Below are 8,404 nucleotides of genomic sequence, written 5' to 3' on the forward strand. Positions count from 1 at the left end.
TTGCTTTTACTGAGAAAGAAAGGAGGGGAAATTCTCTCCAGAGATTGATAAGTTTAGACCCTGTGTATTGTTCCATCTTGGTTACAAAGACAGTTACTTTCTTTTTATTCTTTAATAAATTCTTTTCTTTGGACTTGGTTGATCTTTCCTTGGGTGGATTCTCAGGGAAAGGGGAGGAGGGAGGTATCCATCTGTAGTTGGATTCCGGTATCTCTCCTAGGAAAAGGGAGGAGGAAGGAAGCAGGGGGGAATGGTTTATTTCTCCTAGGTGTAAGAACTCCATGGATTTGGGGCTCTTGGGATCCCCAAGGATTTTGGGGAAGAACTGTGTCCCAATACACGTACCTTATTGGGTGGTGGCAGATTTTACCAGATCTAAACTAGGATTTTAGTTTAGAGGGAAACCAAATGCAGGTCCCCATTTTGGAAGCCAACAGCTCTAAGTGGGGGTGAGACCTATGACACCCTGTTTGAGAAATCCTGCTCTAAGGCCCCTTTACACCACTCTGGCAGTGTAAAGTGGCCTGAAAGTGAGCTCTACCACAGTGGTATAAAAGCACCTTAGTGTAAATAAGGAAATTGATTTAACAAAACAATATAAAGTGCTGTTGATTTGCTTCTCAGGGCTCTGTCTTATGAGCTGCTGAGCTTCATTAACATTATTGTAAGTAAAAGGTGTTCTGCACTTTGTGGGATCAGTCCCCAAACGAATGCCTCTCTCTCTTTAGCTGTAATTGGACATATGTATGTACATCAGCTGCGGGTATAACAAATGACTGAATGTAAGACAAAGCACTCCAGTGATCTACGGCTGTTGGGATTGACTTCATTGTGACCTGCTACTTCAATGGGAACCGGATGAGGCCATTAAGTAGTTTCATAAGAAATGTGTCACATTAGGATTTATAATAGAAAATTAAGTTGCATCTAGAAAACAAAAATATCTTCTATAGGCCAGATTCAGCCACTCTTATGGTGTGAGTTGTAAGTTACTTCATGAGTAGGCCCAGTGAGGTCAATAAGACTACTCACTGAATGAGGTATTTCCTGGTGTGTGTAAGGCTGTCAAGATTCAGGTTCGATATGAATTCAGTTATTGCATTCATACTGTTGCCCCTTTGGCTTGAGTGGTTAGCCAAAATTTGAGGCCTTGTAGGGTTGTTTCTGTTAGAATAAGAAACTGAGAAATATGAGCCAGGTATATCCTTGGTCTAATCCTGTTTATTTACAAAGTGTACCAAAGTCCTGTTCCCTAAACACAATAGAAATAAACAACAGCAGGCAGTTTTCTTGCTAAGAAATCCCTAAGTCTGTCACTCCAGTGAGCTCTAGGCCAAGCAGCCCTGTCCCTCTACTTCTGCCCAACGCCATACTCAACTGCTTCTGCAGATTCTCTGCCTTCCACACATAGTGCCTACTTCCCAATATCCTAGCCCCAAGCAACCTGGGAAATCCATGAATGCACATGGCTTGGCTCTGATCTGCCTTCTGGCCTATCGCTTTGAGCTGTCCCCCTTATGGTCTGTAATTGTTACTGCTACTACTACTAGCTGGATGAAGTTGCTTGGCTCATGGTTTTAATGAGGTCTGTGATTGTCTTTGGATCCAAGAATCACCTATTATGTTGGCACCTTTCAACATAACAACACTATAAGTAATTAGGGCTAGCTGGAAAAGAAGAATTCCGTATTGGAAAAAAATGTTAAGAGGCTTCAAAATTTGTTTTTGTTCCACATCAGAATAAAGATGAGACCTTTACAAATTTTTCATGAAAGAACATGAGAGAAACTCATGCCAGCCTAGCTTCATGATTATGGAGCTCACCTGGGATGTGGGAGACCCTGATTCATAGCAGGGACTTCAAACTAACTATGGGAGTGCTCCAATCACCAGGACATTGGCTATTCTGGATCCCTCACTCTTTCAAAATTCAATCCTGGCCCTGAGACAGTTTCCCGAGAAAATTTTAGTCCAAGCTGACATGTTTCAGCAAAAAGTTTCAGATTCATCAGGCTAGTGTTTTCTGACAAAAAATGTTTTGTTGAAAAATTCCTGAGCAACCCTACAAATGTTTCCTTTAATTCACCACTATTTTTCTGCAGTGAGAAAATTTACTGAGAAGTCTAATTTGGTGAGTGCTGTAAAGAAGCAGAATTCAAACTTCTGTCATTAATTAGTTAACATATTCAGATTAGCAGAATATATTAAAAATAAATTTTCTGTTAAAAATGCTCCTAGACAAACCTTGATCTATTCCAAGTTGCTAGGCTTTCTTGGCAGAGGACACGATGGATGTAACGGCCTGCTGCCTGTAGGCTTCTTCTGAATTAGTTTTAATTCTTTCTATCACATCTGCTGTGTCAAATTAGCAAGTTACACACAGAGCTGAGTCTCTGCTGCTAGGCTACAGCATCATATCCTGCTTTAGCTCAGCAGCTGAATCTTTTATGGGAAGTTATGGAGTTGGAGACCTTGGTTCCAATCTGAACTGGGACTTCTTTCCATAATTCAGAACTGTCTATTTGTGTCCCATCAGAATGCACAGGAAAGCCTTTGTAAAATAGCAATTGATCACTGACTCTGGCACCATAGAATAAAGATAATCTGAGGATAGCTTTAAAATGAAAATAAAATCCAAGCTAAGGGTATTCTTTTGGTACTACCCACCCACAGCAGTGAAATATGGACAAATCACAGTGAGGGATTTGATGGCTCGGGGGGTTGTTTATAAGAACTAGAATTTGATTGATCCTCCCCAGTACAAACAGGTGCAATTTCTGAAGCAGCTGGACCACAAGTCTTCCCCAGAGGGCATGTTGAAACTACACAGGAACTGCACTGGCATCCTGGCCATATCTCCACCCTTACTAATATCCCATATTATAGCCACTTCCAAATCATCCACCTCAGACAGCACTTCCAATGTGGTGGCTGAGTGCTGGTCTGAATCAAATCCATGGAGCCTGATTTCCAGACTAATCTATATACCAGACGTGGCCAAACTGTGGCTCATGAGCTGCATGCGGCTCTTTTACAGTTGAAGTGCAGCTGGCGGAGCCCCCATGTTCCTCCCTATTCTCTGCCTACCAGACTGGGGTAGGGTTGAGCTCATGGAATCTGTCCTGAGGTGGGATGATGAGACTAGGGGCTTCTGCCCAGTGGGGAGGGGCGGGAAGGTCTCGGGGCTTCAGCCCTGTGGGGTGTGCCTATGAGGGCTCGGGGCTTCAGCAGGAGTGGGGCAGAAGCCCTGAGCTCCAGGAGGGGCGCCGTGGGAATGAAGCCCCAAGCCCTGGTAGGTGTGCCCTAGCTCTCAAACTTCTGAAGATTGCTGTATGTGTCTCGGAGGGTCAGTAAGTTTGGCCATCACCTCTATTTACATAGGCACGATATTCAGTCCACAGTATCTGAGCACTAAACATTATTTAAAACAAAAACATGTCTGACAGAATCTATAACTTTCATCTTCCTTATGTGCCATTTCAAAGTGTGCCAGTGTCCCTGCTACTATTATTTATCTAGTACAACAGCTGACCTGAATCTGGCATTTTGTTAGGGAGCAAATGTTGCTATGATATGATGGCTGCTCTGTGATCTAAGCCAGGTGTGCTGGTGGTCTTGCTCTGGTTTGTAGTTGGCGTGTCTCCACATAAACCCCCCAACCATCTAAATTGGTAATCTTGTTGGCAGTCTCATTAGAAAGATTAATGACTGAATGGGCCTGGACACTAACCTAATGATTACGTTCTTAAAAGTGGGTCCCTCCTGTGGTGGGGGAGAAGCACATGAACAGGTGAGTGTGGGACAGAATGTTATTTTCTCTGGCTAAACAGAAGATGGGTCTCCAAGACTAAGTCCTGCACCTTTCACAAATACTAAATTCCTATAAAGTTTCATTTTTACAACTTGCAAACAGGCATGGGGGCTACATTGTAACTTGGGGCTATGTACACAAACAGGGACATTACTAGTACAGAACACCCCCTGACCTCCCTACATTGGCGACCCAGATCTTGGCTCCTGAGATACCAAAGTAAGTAAGCAAGCTGTATGTGCCTACTCCTCATCCTGAGAACAAGTGGGTTGGGGCAAGGTGTCCCCAAGGCTCTGCTCCCCAAAGTGCAAAATCAGGGCATCTGACTCAGTGTGTGTGGGGGGTGTCATAATTTGCTGCCATTATATGTCAATAGCAAATTACTCCCTGGAGCAAGGGAGGAACAGAAAGGGAATTGTGTCTCAGAGAAGTGTCTTGGAGGTAGTGCCGGCTCCAGCTTTTTTGCCATCCCAAGTGGCAGAAAAATAAAAAAGAAGAATCCAACCGAGCTGCCGCCAAAGAGGAAGACAGCGAGTGAAGGACCCGCCACCAAATTGCTGCTGAAGACTGAAGCAGGCCGATTGAGCTGCTGCCGAAGTGCCGCCCCTGCCGATCCAGACGTGCCGCCCCGACCACAGACTCACTGCCGCCCCTTTCTATTGGCCACCCCAGGCACCTGCTTCCTTCACTGGTGCCTGGAGCTGGCCCTGCAAGTTAAAAAAAAAGCCTTCTAGTTTTAGGAAATAAGAAAAAGGTCACCGGCTTATTTATTTATTAATTCATTCTTCTAAATTTGTTATTGTCAAGCTATCTGTATGTCATCTCTGCAATATTTCCTTTAGGTAAACCTCTCAAGTTCCAGAGAGCCATAACTTACTATCCTGCAAAAGCCATAAGCCACTTACTCCTTCTGACCAGAATATTTAAGAGCATCTGGGAAATCACTCCAACTCCTTGTTCTTTCCCCCTTCCCACAGACATAATAATTTATTCCTGTACCTTTCTCCCACCTGGAGTCCACTGAAGATACTTTACCAAGCACAATTAGCCATAGTGACAAAGCTGTCTATGATACAGTGGCAGGAGGTATCACTTTTGTGATCTACCTTTTTGTGTTTTTCTGTCACTCAGCACATGTGAGTTAGTTAAGTAACATGCATAAATACAACATACGATTGTAAAGATTGAGCCTATCTTTTAGAAAAATGAACCTGTTGAATACAGAATGGCAAAGCCACCATCTTTATTGAGACCAGCCAGATCGTGTACTCATCTCAACTGAGAAAGATCAACCCTATGTCAGTATAGCTAGAAGGATATCAAACCATATACTATAGTTCTTAATTAAATAATATTGTAAATCTATTGACTGTAGCTCTCAGTTCAGAATGAATGAATAAAACTTTATGAATTATTATTCTAGGTGCTGCAGATAGCCACACCTATACTGAAGGTTGTTTAACATTTTATATTATTCAACACTGTTTTCAGTTGCTTATAACTTTGCTAAACTGTCCATCCTGTGTACTTAATGAGGTAGGCATCTGGTGGAGAAAATAGTACGTAATCCTGTAATTAAAGGTTTTATCATTAAAGTTTTTATGAAAGGGGGCTAAATTAAGGTTGCACAGACAACCTTAACATTAATTAATGTACTTTTTTGGATGTAATTATACTGGAGAAAGCAACAAAGAGTCCTGTGGCACCTTATAGACTAACAGATGTATTGGAGCATAAGCTTTCCTGAGTGAATACCCACTTCGTCAGACGCATGTCTGTGTCTGATGAAGTGGGTATTCACCCATGAAAGCTTGTGCTTCAATACACCTGTTAGTCTATAAGGTGCCACAGGACTCTTTGTTGCTTTTTACAGATCCAGACTAACACAGCTACCCCTCTGATACTTATACTGGAGATTATTTCTTGCAATAAAATAACTTGTAAACTATGAGCCAGTGGAATATGAAATCAGTGAGAGCTGAAGATGCACAACACCTCACTGATGATGCCCTTTTGTCTGCTTTCTCTTCCCTTTCTTCCATAGATATGGTTACATGCTCTCTCCATGCTTCACTCTCCTCCACTCAACCCTTTTGCGCTTCTCTCCCATTGCAAAGTTCATCCTGCCTCTCTCCAGCCTTGGCTCACTCCCAACCAGAGCCATCCCTTGGGTACATTGAATTGGGGCGACTGCCTCAGGCCCTGCACTTTGAGGGGACCCAGGGTGGGAAGGTGAGGCGGGCGGGGTGAGGAGGCGAATGGGGAGGCTAGCGGCAGGTGGGCAGGCAGGCGGGGGAAGCAAGGAGGATCCCTCCTACCAGAACCTCCCCCTCTCCCCAGCTCCTCCTGCTTCCCAGCGGGCCCCACTGATCAGCATTTCCCCCTCCCTCCCAGCACCTACTGCCTGCTGTGGATCAGTTGTTTCGCAGCATCAGGAGGCACTGGGCGGGGAGGAGCGAGGGCGCAGTGAACTTGGAGGAGGGGCAGAACTGGGTGGGGGAGAGGTGGGATAGGGGCGGGAAGAGGCAGGGCAGGGTGGAGAATTGGGGGAAGGGGGTGGGGCCTGGACAGGGCCAGGGAGGAGCACCCCCTGGCAGATAGGTGCCAAGTTTCTAATGTCCTGGGCCCCACAACCTCCTAGGGACAGCCCTGCTCCCAACACTTACTTCCTTCACTCTGGTCTTATACTTAGCTTGTAAACAAATTGGGGCAGGGACCATTTGTTTGTTCTAGGTTTGTATAATGGATCTCCAGTTCAGTGACTAAGTGCTACAGTAATGCAAACAAAAATTAATACCTCTGAAAAAAAATCAGTTTTACTCATATAGGTGCCTAAATTCTCTTGGGTAAGTTTGAAATTTTTGGCCTCTGAGATTATCTGAGGACACACATAGCTCCTTGATGTCTGTTTCAGCTGTTTGCACTTCGAAGGCAGTTCAAAGCAGGTGAAAAACTGCCCTACAGGGCAGCCAAGGATTATTTTAATGTCGGCAGCTCTACATGCACCAATGCACCCCCTTCAACCCACATACGGGGGCATTTTGAGGGCAGAGCTGGAGCACATGCTTGTTAGGTTCAGTTCATAAGACTTCCAATAACCAAGGCTCAATCAGTATTTACTAATCAAAGATTACTAGTCAACGACTGATATAGCACAATACAGAATGGAAAGTCACATTTTACCGAACCGATCTGGAGAAGTCTCTCAACTAACTTTCAGAAACTCTCCTTATCTACTATGTTTAGCACAAAGAAATTTTCTCTCTCACAACTTTGCTACTTGGGAGTTCCTTTCAAGACATCCAAGCTAACAATCAATAACCCAGAGACACCTTCAACCAAGTCATTATTACAGAAACACTGAGACAACAAGCAACTCCTAACAAGCTAAAAACATGACTCAGTAGGTCATGATCTCCTCAAGCACAGAGAATCCTGTGGCACCTTATAGACTAACAGACGTTTTGCAGCATGAGCTTTCGTGGGTGAATACCCACTTCTTCAGATGCAAGTATTCACCCACGAAAGCTCATGCTGCAAAACGTCTGTTAGTCTATAAGGTGCCACAGGATTCTTTGTTGCTTTTACAGATCCAGACTAACACGGCTACCCCTCTGATACTCAAGCACAGAAAACATTTGCAACAACAAGTATTCCCTATCCATCACACATAGTCCTTTACTGGACATCTAGTCACTTTTAGTGCCAGTCAGTGGGGTTAAAGCAAGAGATCACTCACATTACATTATTTGATCACAGATTAAGATTCAACTTACATTCAGAGCATCTAGAGTTATAGGTACAGAGCACTCTGATTTATGTTGAACCACTAGGATAACTCTCCCTACTGAACAATTTAGAGTATTATAAAGATTTTCATTTTCTGTTTGATTGCCTATAATAAAATGGATTTAACTACATTTTGGGAAGTTAGCAATGTTATAATACATTAAACCAAATAATTCTATTAGGATCCCAAAATAATATTTTAATAAGCAAAGCTATAGTACATGCTCATGTTTGTTATTCAGTTAGTTACAAATATTAAAAATGATTTCCTGAGTGTCTCATCCAATTTAAGAGATCAATTAACTTTTGTAATTTCAAACTAATTGTATTATTTTGCTATTAAAACTAGCTTGTGATATTTTTAATAGAATATAAATTAATATTAGTCTTAACTATTATTTTGCCTTAAACAACAACTGCAAATTAATAGATTGGAACTGAGTATCTTAGTCCAGAAAGGGAATTCTCTTTTGGCAGTATGATGAGAAAGCTCCAATTCAGGTTAAAAAACATGTTGCTACTTCTTACGTCCATGGAGCTCTGACTCAGACTAGGAAACAATCTCTGTGCCTGAAGGAAAATATGACATCTGTTCAGGTATTATGGTATCATCTTAACTAATGTGAGTACGTTCAAAAAGTTTGTTGATGACAGTGGGGGAATGAGGAATTGTAAAAGTCATATTGAAGGTAACTTTGAAACAAATGTCCCATGAATTTAGATTGAAATTTAACAAAAAGTGCAGTAGGTGTGATGCTATGGGGAATTTGTCTGTACAACTTAAAGAACGAGGAGTACTCGTGG

This window comes from Mauremys reevesii, linkage group 3, assembly GCF_016161935.1.
Source record: "Mauremys reevesii isolate NIE-2019 linkage group 3, ASM1616193v1, whole genome shotgun sequence".
NCBI lineage: Eukaryota > Metazoa > Chordata > Testudines > Geoemydidae > Mauremys > Mauremys reevesii.